This window comes from Corvus cornix, chromosome Z, assembly GCF_000738735.6.
Source record: "Corvus cornix cornix isolate S_Up_H32 chromosome Z, ASM73873v5, whole genome shotgun sequence".
Lineage (NCBI taxonomy): Eukaryota > Metazoa > Chordata > Aves > Passeriformes > Corvidae > Corvus > Corvus cornix.
This window is the reverse complement of record NC_046357.1, coordinates 64,632,200-64,647,386: the sequence shown is the minus strand read 5'-3', so window position 1 is coordinate 64,647,386 and position 15,187 is coordinate 64,632,200. Positions and strand designations below refer to the sequence as shown.

At 40.8% G+C, this 15,187-nt stretch overlaps 1 protein-coding gene across 3 annotated transcripts in view; it reads left to right on the top strand.

The window, feature by feature from the left end:
* KANK1 (KN motif and ankyrin repeat domains 1) overlaps nucleotides 1–15,187 on the top strand; it is a 129,476-nt gene that overhangs the window by 29,379 nt on the left and 84,910 nt on the right. For all 3 annotated transcript variants that reach the window (XM_039566917.1, XM_039566918.1, XM_039566919.1), the window contains one exon: nucleotides 3,718–3,848. The gene's annotated coding sequence lies outside the window, so the exon portion shown is untranslated. The remainder of the gene's footprint in view (nucleotides 1–3,717; nucleotides 3,849–15,187) is intronic.

Below are 15,187 nucleotides of genomic sequence, written 5' to 3'. Positions count from 1 at the left end.
CTGAACCTTTTCTTCTGGGGCCCAGGAGACTGTCTGTAGGTATACCCTCTCACATTGCTCCTCCTAGCAGCCGAGGATGCTCAGTAATTGCTTGTCGATTATTTTACTGTTTGTCAAGAATTGGTGCAGTTCAGTCTTGTGTGCTGAAGATCGTCGATTTCAGTAAAACACACAGCTTCTGAGAGGAAACACCCCTCCATGAAGGGCTCATCTTTGGTGTAAGGCTCTTCTTCCATCTGATAGAGACTGCTTGGGGTGGGAGGCAGGTATCCAAATGGCACGATACATCAGCATTGGGAGATTCCCCAGGCAGAGCAGTCACGTTACTGTGGTGTCCTGCCCGGATTAATTAGTGTCTCTGAAGGGGTAATTAGCATGGTGCTTTGTGCCACCCTGACATAGCCTTAGTTATTTTCTCTAGTAATTATGAGAACTTATGTCAGTGAAATTTACCACGGCTGGATAGTGCTTTTGACAGCTTAAAGGCTTTCTGACCAAAAATGGTAGAACATATTCACCAGGAAATAGTGTCTTCACCACTGGAAATGTTACACTCAGATTTATTTTAAAATGATGTCTCCTTCACACCGAGAATGTAACTACCCTTCTGGTGCTATGCAGGACATCTCTAGCTGACTTAGCAGTGCTTGTTGGATATAACATCTGAGGAATATCTCAATAAACTATCCAGGCATGGCCTTGCAGTTGAGGGGCTGGTGTTTTTTCAGGCCAGCGTAAATTCCTCTTTAGATAAGTGAATCAGGCTGCTGTCTGCTGGAGGGAAGTGTGTGTGTTGGAGGAGCGTGTGGGAGGAGGTGTTGAACAGTTTTAGAATGGAAAAGGAGAGAAGATGGAATACATGTGTTACCCATCTGTAGGGAACTTGTCAGGCTAGTGAAGTATGCTGTGAAACATGTGGACCTTTTGTTAAGAATTGTTAACACCATGTCTTTGGGATTTTAAGGACTCTCTGTTACACAGCAAGTTTTGCTTAAATCTAAAATGTTACAAAGGTTAGAACTTCATGTAAAAATTACAACTTTATCAGTAAATGCACTCCTGTTGTATATTCAATATCTCTGCTTAACTGTTTGATGTTTGGTTTAATTTCTGCTTTTCTTTCCTTCTGCTTAACACTGTCATGCTAATCACTGAGTAAATTTTCTGGCTGGAAATGAAATTAGATTGCCATTTGTGAGGCAGTTTAGAAGAACAGTTACTTTTTTAATGTGAGATACATCCATCCATTTTGTACAGATTTAAATTTTGCTTAATACTACATAGATTTTTTTAAAATACCCGTTGTAACAGAATGTTTTCTAATGTTTGGTGTTTTTATTAATATCTGTTAGGTGTGGTTTGTTCTCCCCTTAAGGGAAAAAATGGGTGTATGGTGTACTGTTTTTTGTTTTGGTTGTGCTTGGATGTGTAGGAGTCAGATGATTGTGTACACATGCATGCTGTGATTTGTTTGGGGTAAAAAGTGAAACTGAAGCATTCTTTCTATCTGGTGTGGAAAACAGTACGGTATGTGATAAATCTTAGCTCCTAAAGGATTTCTGACTTTTGATCAGTTCTCTTTGACAAAAAGGATCAGTTTCCACAGCATTGTTACTAGTTCATCTTGGGGCTCAAGCTGCATCCTGGTTCTGGCCTTTGGTGTTGCACAGTTACTGTGTTTTCAGGCTGATCTGGAACAGGTGTGGGCATAAACTCTCTTCAGCTAAATTACAGAGTACCCAGTAGGGCGTTTATGTTAGCTGTGGGACAATGTGCAGAATGTGAAATCTGCTGGAGAAAAATTAACCCATGAGAAATACCTGAATGATCTTGACACCATGGTATAGGGACACATGGCAGCAGGGGTTTGAAAGACGCGTTTTTGTGTCCTTGAACAGTGGCCCAGGGTGTATAACTGCTGATTGAACATCTGGAAACTGCTGCACTGCTTTATTCAGAAGTGTAGTGCAGGAGGTTATAGAGAAAAGCAATGATTGTGGTACTTCCCATAATCTGTGAATATAGAGCTCCAAGGATATAATTTGTTTCCTATAATCTCCAGTTTCCTTATGCATTGCAGTCTTTATTATTATGTAAATGGAGATATTTGTAATCATCTTAGAATGTACCCCCATTATAAGGAAGGCGTTTTGAAGGTATCATGAATAGGTAACCTTGCTGTGTAAAATGTTCATATTTTACATAAATGTCTAAAAGTAAAAGTAAATTGAGAAAGTATTGGAAACAGGAGGGGTGAAGAAATTTATTGCTATTTCCTTGGAGTAACTTAAGAACACTGAATACTAATTTAAAGCTTATTTAAGATTGAGGCTTTTGGATTTCTGTTTTTTAACAAATGTAGGTGTCCAACTTAGTTTCCCCCTCCACTCCTTCCAAAGACATGGACCCTTGTAGTTTCCCTTCAAATGCTATTTTTTATTTTAGTTTATGAAGATAATTAACCCTTAGGAAGCTTTTTAAAGGATTTGTAAACAGTGTAGGGTTAGAACAATCTATCTATCTCTGTGTAGGCACATTGGCCTGTGACATGCTTTCAATGCTAGATTTTTTATTAATTTTTAATAAAAACCTCTATAATTTTTACTTGATATGATTGGCTTCCACTCCATTAAGCCCCCAATCGCTGTCATTTTACAAAACGGGACAGAGGTCACTTTGTATGTTCATACCAATGCTTTAGGGAAGTACTTAACAACCTGTATGATAAGAAGTGTCTTTTGCCTGAAAATAATCTTTAAAACTCTCTTGAGTAATCATGCTAGATACAGGTAAGTTTTTCTGCTGGCCCATCACTCCATAGCTGTCAAGTGTCAAAGTGGCATCATTGTGCAGCTGTTACACATTGGAACTGCCTCAGGGTGCAGCTGACTGGGACTGTACCTGTGAGTGGCTGTGAGGCAGGATATCTCAGTGCAAGGAACCCTGTTGGTGCGTGTGTGGATGTGCCTCTACTTTTGGGAAGTTTGCTCTTGTGGGGAATTAAACACGGGTTGGAGCTGAAAAACAAGTATCTAAACCTTAGTGGTGGAACATCTTTGAGTTGCTGTGGAGGAAGAGAGCTGCCTTATGTGCCGTGGTGGTGCAGGCCTGAACTCTGCTACAGTTGGAGTGTCTTTACTTAGTACAGGTTGAGTGCTTGTAAGATGAGAATTTTGAGAAAAGCCTGTCCGGGGAAATGAGCCAAGTCCATCTGTAAATGTTTCTCCTTTTCCTGTAGTTTATAAAGTACCTCCATGTGTCTTCCACATACATCAAGATCTTTGCTTATAAAGTGCTAATACTGAGCTCACATGGGCTTCTGATGCATTTCCCCGTTCAAACTAGTACCAGGTTGCAAACATTTACTGCTCTGTTTCTGTAACTGGTGTGGCTGGTGTATCCTGACATGCCTGGAGCTTTGTTTCTGTGCATTCACATGGACTGTTGTTTGAACAAAGATTTAAATTGGGAAGGCAGGGCAGGATGACACAGCTATTGTGAGATGCATGCTTTCTCCTCAGGGTGCTGTAGCCAAAGTGTGCTTGAGCATTTCACCTTGGAAACAAAAAATAACTTAGTCTTTCATTTTTGTGGTTGTTGGTAATTTCCTTATTGTTCAGCAGCATGGCCCTTCCAGGTATCAGCAGTTTTAAGCATAAGATACATTGCACGACGTATGCAATGACTAATTGGTTCTTTTAATTTCTGTTCTTGTAGGATGACTCTGAGGTTCCTGAATGTGCTGTCAAATGCTGAAACATTGAATTAGCTGAATCTGCTGCATTTTCTGATGTTTAAAAAGGCCTAAAGGAAAGTAGAGACTGGCACTTCTGTTACAGTCTTTTAAGGTAAGGTATGATTTCTTTTGGTGGGGTAGCGGGAAGAAGACAGACATGGTTCCACAGACTGTCCTAGCCCCACCTCTTGCTGTCTAATCAACCTATTGTCGTTTACTCCCATACTCACTCCTCTCCCACCAGTGGGATGGGCGAGAGAACCAGAAGAGTGAAAGTGAAAAACTCGTGCATTGAGACAAAGACAGTTTAATAGGGAAAGCAAAAACCAGGATGGAAGCAAAGCAAAACAAGGAATTAATTCACCACTTCCCATGAGCAGGCAGGTGTTCAGCCATTCCAGGAAGGCCAGGCCCCATCTCACATAACAGTGACTTGGGAAGACAAACTCCATCACTCCAAATGGTCCCTCTTCCTTCCTCCCTCGGCTTTATATGCTGAGTGTGATGCCATATGGTCTGGAATATCCCTTTGGTCAGCTGGGGTCATCTGTCCTGGCTGCGTTCCCTCCCAGTTCCTTGTGCACTCCCAGCCTCCTTGCTGGTGGCGTGGTATGAGGAGCAATAAAAGGCCTTGACATTATGCGTGCACTCATCAGCAATAACTAAAATTTCCCTGTGTTATCAATCCTGTTACTAGCACAAATTTAAAGCACAGCTTTTTACCAGCTACTGTGAGGAAAATGAACTCCACCCTAGCCAAAATCAGCACAAAACTATATGAACCTAAAGTCTTGTATTGGACCCAGCTATCAGTATTTGTTGGTTAGAAGCCGATTCACTGACTTCAGTAAGACAAAATCCATGCAATTTGAAGAAACATTCATAAAGAAACAATTATTTTCTTTTCCTAAATCATTAATTCTACACTTTTAAGTGCTTGTGTATCTTTCCATTAAAATATCTTAGTCCTTCTATCTATGTATCAATAATTATTTAGTAGTAGGTGGTCTTCAGTCCCTATATAGTACCCTGCCGAGACAAATTCTCCATCAGGAAGAATGAGGCTGTGAAGCTAAACATGAGTGTAGCTAGAAAAGTGACCATTCTACTTTGACTAGACATTGCTGCTGTGATCTTTCATTAATTACCCATGATTTGTACGCATCTTTTGGATTTATGGCTGCCTTTTCAGCTGCACTGTAGTGCTGCTGCATTTTCTTAGCAGCACAGCAGAGCAGCCAGACACCAGACTGTCAGGGAGTCAGTCAGTACCACGTTTATGCAGTGCCCAGTGAGCAGCATGGCCTCTTATTGCTGCAGATGACCAGTGACTGCATGTAAATACCCCAGCAGGACAGGGCTGTATAGATTTCTTTTTTTTTTTCTTTTTCCCTGTGCGAAGATCAGTGTTAAGAGCAAGACCAAAGGGATGGCCTGAATTAAATCTCTAAGAAAGGAAACCCAGATGGGTAAAGGCTCTTTGCTACTGACTCCTGGATTGCTTCACGTTTGACAGCTGCTGTTTGAAGTGGCAGGTGAATCCTGTTTTTATTTACATTTGATGAGTGTCACTGCCTGCCCACCTTATTACATGCACTGCAGTGTGCTGCAGAGTTGGATGAGGGGTAAGACACACCTGAAACTGAACTTCTCTTTTGAAGAGGAAGGATTTAGTCTCTTGACAATTGTTATTATCTAGGATGGCTAATTGCTTGTCTTGTGCTATTTTTACTTTGTTAATCAGAGTGCAAACAAGCAGTGGGGGATGGCTCGTTTGGCTTTTGAGTGTGGAGTAGATTTGGCGCTTACAGATGCGGACTTGAATTGCTGCCAGCTTCTGGGGCCGGTAAAGGGCTCCTGAATCTAGTGATTCCAAAGACATGTGGGCACCAGATGGTTTTCCCCAATTGTGAAAGTGTGGAAAAGCAGATCTCCTGCCATTCTTTGTTACTCCATGAACTTTAGACACATTAAGAGGTCTGTGTGTGTAGTTGGAAACACCCAGACTCCACTGACTCTCTGTCTCTGTTGTGTAAAAAGGATTTCAGAAAGGGGGCAGAGGGTGCTGCAGTAGACCTGGGACACGCTGCAATGATTGGGAAGCCTGTGTGCACTTCCTCTGCAGGCCTCATACCAGCGCATTTTGGATTGTCCCTGGGCTCTCGCTCATAGAGCAGTGTCTGTTCCTCCTTGCAGGATGCTGTTCTTCACTTGGGTGTACTTGGGCTCTTGCTCTTCTGGAGATTATTCTTTTCACCAGGAAAAGCATCTGTAGGTGGATTTTATCTTTGCTGGGGGCAAAGAAGTGTTTTGATACAGAAGGAGAAATGCTTAGAAAAGGCAAAATAAGGAAACATACTGTTGCTGTGACTAGGCTGGTCCCAGTTCCCGTGTGGCTGTGTGCTGCAGCTATGTTCTGGCTGTAGAAGTGGATGCCATCAGCCAAGCATCTGCTTTGAAGTGGAGGAAATGTGTGTATATATGCCCATAGGGGCTCTTAGGTTGTCTTTGAAGATCCCCAGGCCTGCCAGTGCACTGCAGCAGGTGCCAGTAACATAGGGCAGTCACAGCTTGGATGTCCAGCAGGGTGCAATGGGTGGCCCTGCAAGGTACAGGATGGGAGATGAGGGGAGGGTGCTGTAAGAAAACACATGCAGACAGAGGAAGAGTATGATTGCAGAAAGGCTGGAAAATCCAGAGCAGACTTGTGTCTGCTGTCAGGGAGCTGACAACGGGGATGATTGCTGACTGCCTTGGAAAGCACAGGAGCACCAGGTAAAGTCATTGAGAAGTAGACAGTGTCAGCTCTTGTCACAAGGCTGTGGATATGGAGAGGAGCAGGGTGAAGAGATTTCCTTTTCAGGTGCTCGGAGTTTAAGTACCCTCCACGTTACATACCTACATAGATACAAATGTATCTTTGCTTGTCCTTAGGTGGAGTGGCGGTGAGCAGTCCTGTACACACCAGTAGCCCTGGGCAGTTACAGAGGGCAGGGGAGGCATTAATGGCAACAGCCATCAGCACAGAGAGGTGCTAACAATGAAATCTCAGTACACTAGGTGTAAAGTTACTAATTCAGCAAGTTTTGGGAGAAGTGGGCTTAGTTTCTCTCTGCAAAACACAAGTGTTTGAAGAGTGTGTGCGCTGTGATGGTAACGCACCATTTCATAGTGCTCAAGGCATTTTGCATTTGTACAGGTACTGATACCTTGAAGTACTAATGTGAACACCCCCGTGCTTTTTGCCTGTGAATTACAAAGCCAGCATCTCACTGGTGTGATACACTCCATGGAGAGGGCCCAAGAGCATTTTGTCTCTTTCTGAACTTCACTGAGTGTGATCCCTTTGCAGATCATTAAAGCACTGCACTTCTAATTGGATCACAGACTTTGGCAATGTGAGATGAGCAACAGACTTATTAAAATTAATTTCCATTTATAAAACCATGACTGCTTCCCTGGGATTGCCTGGGTTTTCTCAAAGCTGTTCCTGTAGCCTTAATTTAGTCTTGATTTTAGTAAAAAAGAGAGTTTATCATCAGACTCAAACCAGCATTTTCACTTTTTATAGCAGAAACTCAGCCTGTTTAAGAGGGAAAACAATAAAAACAACAACCAACCTTATGAAGAAAACCTTTTACTTCTGACAGATTAAAATGCAGACTGGTTCAAATACAAATGCTCAACAATCGCCTTGTTTAGCTGGTCCTTAAGCTGCAGGTTTTTTACACTTCTGTTTATCTTGAAATCTGGCCTTTCACTTTCTGAATTTTCAGTGCTTGCTGGAGCAGTTAAATTGGAGTTTTACACACTGATTAGTTGGCTTCAGAGGTCCCTGACATACTTTCATGTGCAAGGGAGATCTGATTTTTGAGAAAGTACGTGTATTGTGAGTGAAGTTAAGCTTTGCTCAAATCCAAATACGACTGAACAGAATTGATTTTCTTCTCTCAACAGACTGCACAACTCTCAATTGACTGCACAATAAATACAGTCACATTTTTTTAATTTGACCAGGTATTTTCACTTGACTAATTTCAAACAGTTGTGGCTTAAGCTCTGGTTCTTTCATCCTTCCTCCCCTTATTTGTGGTTGTGCTTAAATGTGCCACAGGGCCATCAAGCTACCCAGCCGTGCTGTGTTACAGCTTCCACCTTCCCACATTGCACATAAGGACTTTTTCCATGTCATCTTGTCATGCCAGTTGCCAGAGACACCTGGAGGGTCCCAGCTGGAGTGGTGTTCTGTGTATGAAGAGGTTGTCACGAACTTCATGCTTGCCAACACTTCCTGGAGGGAAGCTAGCTGTGCAGCCTGACTGTAAAAGAAACAGCAGTAGAAGTCTGCAGTGTGACCCAAACCCACCTCCTGGTGGTGCTGCCATCCACCTTGTGGCTGGTTGCACCTGACTCCATGTCTGAAACCCAGCTGAGGAGGGCCCAGGTGGAGGGCGCAGCTGCATATCGCTCACTGCCGGAGCAGAGTCCGGGGAAAACTGTTGGATGTGTAGACCTTGCGTCTGCGTCCTGTGCTGCTGGTGGCCAGCATGTGATGTGCTCCAAGTTCCTTGGTGCTTTCTTGCATTTCAGGCATTCAGGTGCTGGGGGCCCACTGTGGTTGGAAGTGGTGGTACTGACCAAAAGCAACCAGCTTGTGCCATACCATATTTTGGTGAATTTGGTCTGTGGAAGGGACCCCACCCCTCACTTCTTTTACTGGCACAGTAAATGCTGCTGAGTTATTTCAGTACAGTAACTAGATCTTTATATTGATAAAAGGCTTGTGTACTTTTCTGATTTATATTACTTGTGAAGGATTAAAAAGTAATTCTATTAATCTTTGGAACAATTGAAACATTAAAAAAAAAAAAAAATCCTGCCAAAACATCTTTGGGTTTTAGTTCTTTTGCCTTCAGAACCTTACACCAGTTCAGCACCTCTCAGGATTTTTTGAGAATGACAATCAGTTTCTAGTATAGAAAATAAATTCTCTTGTTTCATGTTTTAGTCTTAACAAGTTTAGGGTTTTGAGCTGTTACCTATCTATTTTTTATTTCCTCTTTTGCTGTTTCTCTCTACATGTAAGGCACAAGGGTAACTCATCTTTCTTTCTGCTAAATGTACTTTTACTTTTTCAAGGGAGACGCTTTGTCCACTAGGAACTGTGTCTCAGCATGCTAATAAAACTCACTTTATGCCTTTAAAATGTTTATTCAAAGTGGCCTGGCTGGCTTACAGTAGCTGTGTGGGTGGACTGTCCTTGAATTTTGTCGACTTAATTTAGTACTGCACAATACCCAGTGATGGAAAACAGCTATAAATTGTCTGTGCGCAGCCATGCATTATTGATAAAGGGTAGAATAAGCTCTACAATTTCTTTATTTGACGTTGTTAGTGCAGCAACTGGCTGATTTGTTAAGACTTTTTTCCCTCCTATTGGCAGTAAAATATCTCTTCATTTTGAACTCCGAATTTTCTGAATTTTGATTTGTGTGGGGTCAAAAAGTTGCTTTGTCTCCAGTGTTACTAAATGTAATAGAAATATTTTCACAGAGTAGAAGCAAACTTAAATTCAGGGGGACTTAAGAAAACAGTAAGTTTGATTCCATGCAGCAGACAGAACTTTCCTAATTATCTCAAATACTTAGAACTAGAAAATAGAGCATGAAGTCTCACAGCACATTTAGAAGAAAAACGCTTTAATATACTTCATTTGGCACATGCTTAGAAAAAATGCTTTACAGTGAGTTCAGCATGCTTTGTAATTTCAGTGTTCCTTCAAAGTTTCTGAAAAAATCTCAAGCTTTAAATCTGTCATCCTGTTTTTTTTCTGTTGACACTTATGATGAGTAGAGACTCTACTGAATGTAATTTGCATATAAAACTGTGCTGTAAACTAAACAGTTCTTTCCCTGTAGTTGAACGAAGGTACAATGAACTGCTGAAAACTGGAAATTAATAAATATATAAGTAAAAAAAAAACCAACTTGCCAGCAAAACTATAAGGGGCTTAGTCTTCCCAACAAATGTCCAGTGCTGAAACTTCTTTTCAAGCTATATTTTTTGGAATGGTAGCTTCCCACAGGTTGTTACTGTAATACAGCCAAGGGAATGTACAATTTGTGCCAAGCAAATACTGTATTAGAATTATGGTATTTTATTTCCCTCTTTTATGTTTGGTACATACATATCCTTTTGTAGACCTCTACAGATTTTTACTTTTGTCTTTGTAAAAGTGTAGGGCTAGGGAATTCACAAGTTATACTGATGTTTACAGTGGTTTCTTCTATTCCATGGAGAATTGCTGTTTATTAGTTTAACTTTACATATATTTGCAATCTTTTAAGGTTAGAAATCATTAGGTAATGAAGTAATTAAACTGGTTGTGTTGTTGCAGTCAGAAGGCAGGAAAATCCACTGGTGAAAGTACTAACATGGCTGACAGAGGCTTGCTAGAGATTTACACTGAGAATAACTCACTCTTCAGAACTTTTTCATTTTCTGAGGAAATTGTGGAGTAAGTCAAATACAGTGGCTATGAGTGATTAAAATGCAAAACTTATGAATTCTTACTGACTTTGTAAATCTGTCTCATTTACTGTTAATATAAAATCATTTATCTTAAAGCAGTGTTGAGGCTGTGAATATTTAAATGAAAGCTTCAACTCTTGAAGAAGATTTTGATATTCTACATCATTAATTTTGTGGCTCACATAGAATGCTGTCATGGAAGAGAAAAAGGAGATTCTCTCTATAGGTCACCCAATAGATCTGTGGTAATTCACTTGGTAAGTCAAAGTGGCAAATTTTACCACAGTTTAAATACTTGCACAGTTCAGATGTTACACAGGCATCTAAAAATTCTGTGCTGGTTGAAGAGGATACCGTTGGTTTGATCCTACAGAAGATACAAACAACTGGACATTGACTTGCCTGTGGTTTTGGTTTTGGAGCAACTGTGCAGCTCTGCTTTTTTACAGAAGTGCAGGCTTCAGCCATGTTATTTACAATTCTGGTTTTAGACATTTTGGGAGTATGAGTGTGTGTGTAATTTTTGGTAGTGAAATGCAATTTTGAAAATCCTTTGTTCCTGTTGTTTGTTTAAAAGAGCATCTTTCACTGGCACTGTTAGAAGCTACTGAAATGAAAAACTGTAAGATAAGGAAGTCTCCCAAAGTACTGTGGGGTTGGATTCTCCTCTGCATCTGCCCACTCTCTTTGGGCAGTGCATGGATGGTGTTACTCAGACCTCTTCATTTACCCCCTTCCCCCCCCGGAAGTCAGTCAGTAGTCTGACAAACACAAAAGAGCTTTAATGCAATTTGACATTTATTTTTTTCATACTAAAAAAATATGCCTTGGTCCAGAAAGGTACCTTTCCAAAAGTCACTTGACCTAGATTAGAAATGTACTGTGCAAGTGACCTGAGTGCTGCTTGCTACCATCCAGAATTCTTGGGTGGGCCATTGTGGAGGAAAGTGAGATGGATGAGATGGTAAGAGATCAGCTTCACGTGACTGATCTCTGGAGGCCACGCTCAAAATACAGGGACAGCTACAGACATTACAGGAATGGCATGATTCAAAATGACCTGAAAGTAGTTGATTTAAAAACAAGTAAATAAAATATAAAAAGCATAGTTTGTCTAAGGGAAACCAGAGACTTTTCCTAGCAGTCAGTATAAATGGAAGAGTGGTAGGGGAGAAGTGAGGCAGGTGGCTTGTGAACAGAAGTTACCTGAAAACCTTCTGTTACTTTTAAGGTGGTATTTCCCATTCCTTTTCAAATGCATCAAAAGAGGATGTTAATTTTTTTTCTTTCCAGTATAGGAATTAATGGGGGAAAGGGGGGAAATCCTTCAATTATTTTTGGAAGGCACTGCCTAAAATATTCTCTTTTTAAAAGCATAGGGGAGGAGAGTAAAACGTGTCACTGCATCCATCCCCACCCAGGAGTAACACCAAGTGCTTTGTCTCTGACAAGTTGCAGTATGCCCTACTAAAAGGGAAAGAAAACTGCTTTCCCTTCTCTTGGTACAAAAAAAATTGTATTAAGCTTGTTTGGGTGGGACAAACTTCATAGGCCTCTTCCAGGTTTGATTACTAGTACAAAACCTGTGTTGGTTCTAACACAGGTGCCTTGTGTTTCGATTACATCAACCAGCCAGGACACAGTCGTTCTGTGAATCCCAGAGACATTGTTGTGGACAAAATCTCTTTCCTCCTTTTTGTTGTTACACTGTATTGTCCTCCACTAATTTGAAAGAGACAGGGAGTACAAGAATGAACCCCCTGATTCTGTCAAATTACTGTGTCAACAATGCAGTTACCTGCTCTGAGAGGCTCTGCACTAGCAGAAACTGATTCTTAACGAGTTCACCTAGAACTTTCAGCTGTAAAAGTAATGAATTCTCTGCAAAACGTGCTTAAGTAGTGCTGTGTCCTTGCCTAATGTCTGTAACCCCGATAACTAATCATGCTTTGTCCTTCTCGAAGACACTGTTAATGATCTTTCCACAGTGAACTTGGTGAGTCCCTTTTTGCAAAATGCAGAACACTTTTTAACCCTTCTTCTTCCCACAACCATTTTGGCTGGTAATGTTCATGCAGTTTCCATTAAACGTGGTGGTCAAGGCGTGTTACTCCTCTGCTATGTGTACAGAACACAGAGCTGCAGGTTGCTTTCCTGTTTTCCTCCTGTTCCTTTTCCTCCTCCCTTCTGTGCTGCTCTTCATGAGGTGCTAGGGGATGGCAGCAGAGATTTTCCCAGTATACATCAATGCAAACAGATCAAAGCTGGATGCAGTATAAACAAAACATTGTTAGATATGGCAGAAGAATTGCTAGGTAGGGAAAAACTGAGTAATGTTGTTTGGGAAAATGATTGCACCTCTGGCTAATTACAAAATAATTGAATGAGCAGTTACGTGTTGCCTCACTGCAGGCTTTAAGTACCTGAAACATGATCTGCTTTTTTAGTGCTGAAATTTGCTATGATACAGAAAATTGAGTAAATAAGATTCAGCTCCAGCATGATCCTAAGCTGTTCTTCAAGGTTCCTCACCCTTCCTCCTTCTGGTTTAACCTGGGATATTCTTGTGCAGCTGGAAAACTGAGCTATAAAAACGCAGTTTTGTTTCTATTGTTACATTTATTTTGTGCTAGACAAATTGCCTTCCTGAAAGCTTTCTGTAGGGTGCCTATAGCAAAGGCAGAGCTGGCTTGTGAGGTTTCAAAATACAGAATGGGTTGAAGAGCTCCATTTTAAAGGTATGCCATGAATGACTGGGCTTCATGTGTCTTATACGCAAGGAATTTTCCCCCCTACAGTTTTGAAGTACCTACCACTTTAAGGGGCCTGTGGTTTACTTTGGAGTGAAATCACAAGAGATTTCAGGTTTTATTCCAGCTTTTTCTGTTTTCTTTGCCTTGGCCTTGAATGTTTTGACATCTTTTGTTGCCTTGCTTCCACATAGGGACTGCAGCAGCCTCAGCAGAGATGTAACAGCAGCTATAAATTATTTTCCATGCTAAAGAAAGATGCAAGGTAAAGATGTACATTGTTGCTTCCCAAAGATCAGAGTGAAGTTTCAGATGAGAACAGTGTCATCAACATTCAAGACACATGTGGGCACAGGCACTTAGGAGTTATTTTAGCTGAATGTAGCTGGCAGTCCCTGGGGTGTAAAAGGAAAATTTGTCCTGGAGTTTTTTTAAAGACTAGTTGTTAACAAAAGCCTTAAGGTTAATTCCCTGAGAGGTAAACCTGTAATGTTGCATTGTTGATTTTTCTGAACCAATTTTTAAACTTTGGAATAACTTTAAAAGGGTTGGTAAAAATATATTTTCCATTCCATTGCTGGAATGAGTCCATGATTCCCAAAGGGTAAAAGAGTTCCTGTGCCAAATTCAACAGAGTAGCAAGAGATCTTATTTTAAGTCTGTCCTCAGTGAAGGATGGATTATGGCTCGTTCTGGCCAAATTAAAAACTCTAGGAAAGAGGAAGGTATTTTTTGCCAGGTTACCCCTCATTTGTGAGGAACGCTACCGCCCTGAACTTGTCTCTCTGTCATATCACTTCAGGTTAATGGCTCCCTTCATTTTGCTTCAAGTTCTAGCTCCCTCTGCTTTAAAAAGAAAAAAACCCCATATTTCAGAAAGATTCATGATGTTTTAAGGAGAGACGGAGAATCCAGGTGACTGCCTTTCAAATTCAGTAATTGATGGCATTTCTGTTCAGGGACGAGTTTGGCTTGGTTAATGTAACTTTACAGCAGAAGTATGCATCTCATTATTTTATGTGTTTGTATTTATTTAACTTTTGGCTGTGTATTTTAAGGTACCTGCAACATTCCTTTTAGTAGTGACTAAGAGAAGACTAAGCAGGTAATCATAGATTTAAATGCACAACAGTGTGCCTTCGTTGAGGTTGGTTAGCTGGGCATTCTCTTTTAACTGAAAATGCACAGAAGTAAGAATCAGTAATGTATTTAAAATGGAAATCTCCTTTTGTACAACACAAACAATTTTTCTTTATGTTAAAAAGAAGGGGGGCTACTAGGGCACTGTGTCCTTTGCTAGGTATTGGAAACAATATATGATCTATCAGTGGTCAAAGAGTAATTGTTTGAAGTGTATTGAAAATAGGAAAAGGTTTCCTAGACAACTAGGGAAAAAACAGCTGAGAAGCTCAAGGAATTTTGAAGGTGAAGGTGCCTTCTAAACATAGGAGAAGGTAGGGACATACCCTGGCAATGAACTGTGGTCTGAAGGAGTTGAGAGAGGAGAAGATGATTCACTCTTCAGCCATGATCATCTCTTCTGTATCAGGTTTGCTCCTCGGAAGAAAAGTCATTTACTTAGCTCATGCTAGCTCAGCATTAGCTATGGTGCTAACCTTCCTTTACAGTCTTTTTTGATGTAAAGTAACTTAATTATGTAAAGATTTCTGCATGTGCTTTAGAGGTAGGCAATTGTTTTTTTTTAATTTCAAGATTGCTAATGCATTGAGCAACAAAAGCTTTAATCCCAGAATTTTAAAGCAATTATTTTAGCTGTAAAGAACTTCAGAGGTTGACTTTCATGCTTCCTCTTCTGTAGGTGATTAAGAGTTGCCTAACACAGTACTACAAAATCTTCTTGGGTAGGGCACTTCTGAAAAGGCTCTTTGAGAGTGATGGACACATGATTCATTTAAGTCAGATAAGAACTGACCACAGCAGCTGCTACCCAGAGAACTCTACTCTGAGCCTTGGTCTCCAAATGCATGTGCCCTTCTTATGGAAAAAATTAATGCACAGGCAGGAGCACATAATGGGACAATATGAGAGTCCGGAAGAAGGGGATAGGAAGGATGTGTAGGAGATACCAGGACTTAAGAGAAGACCACAAGCCCAAACACTGTTCCACGTTTGAAGTCTTTTGATGCAGTGTAAAGCTTGTAATGGTGTA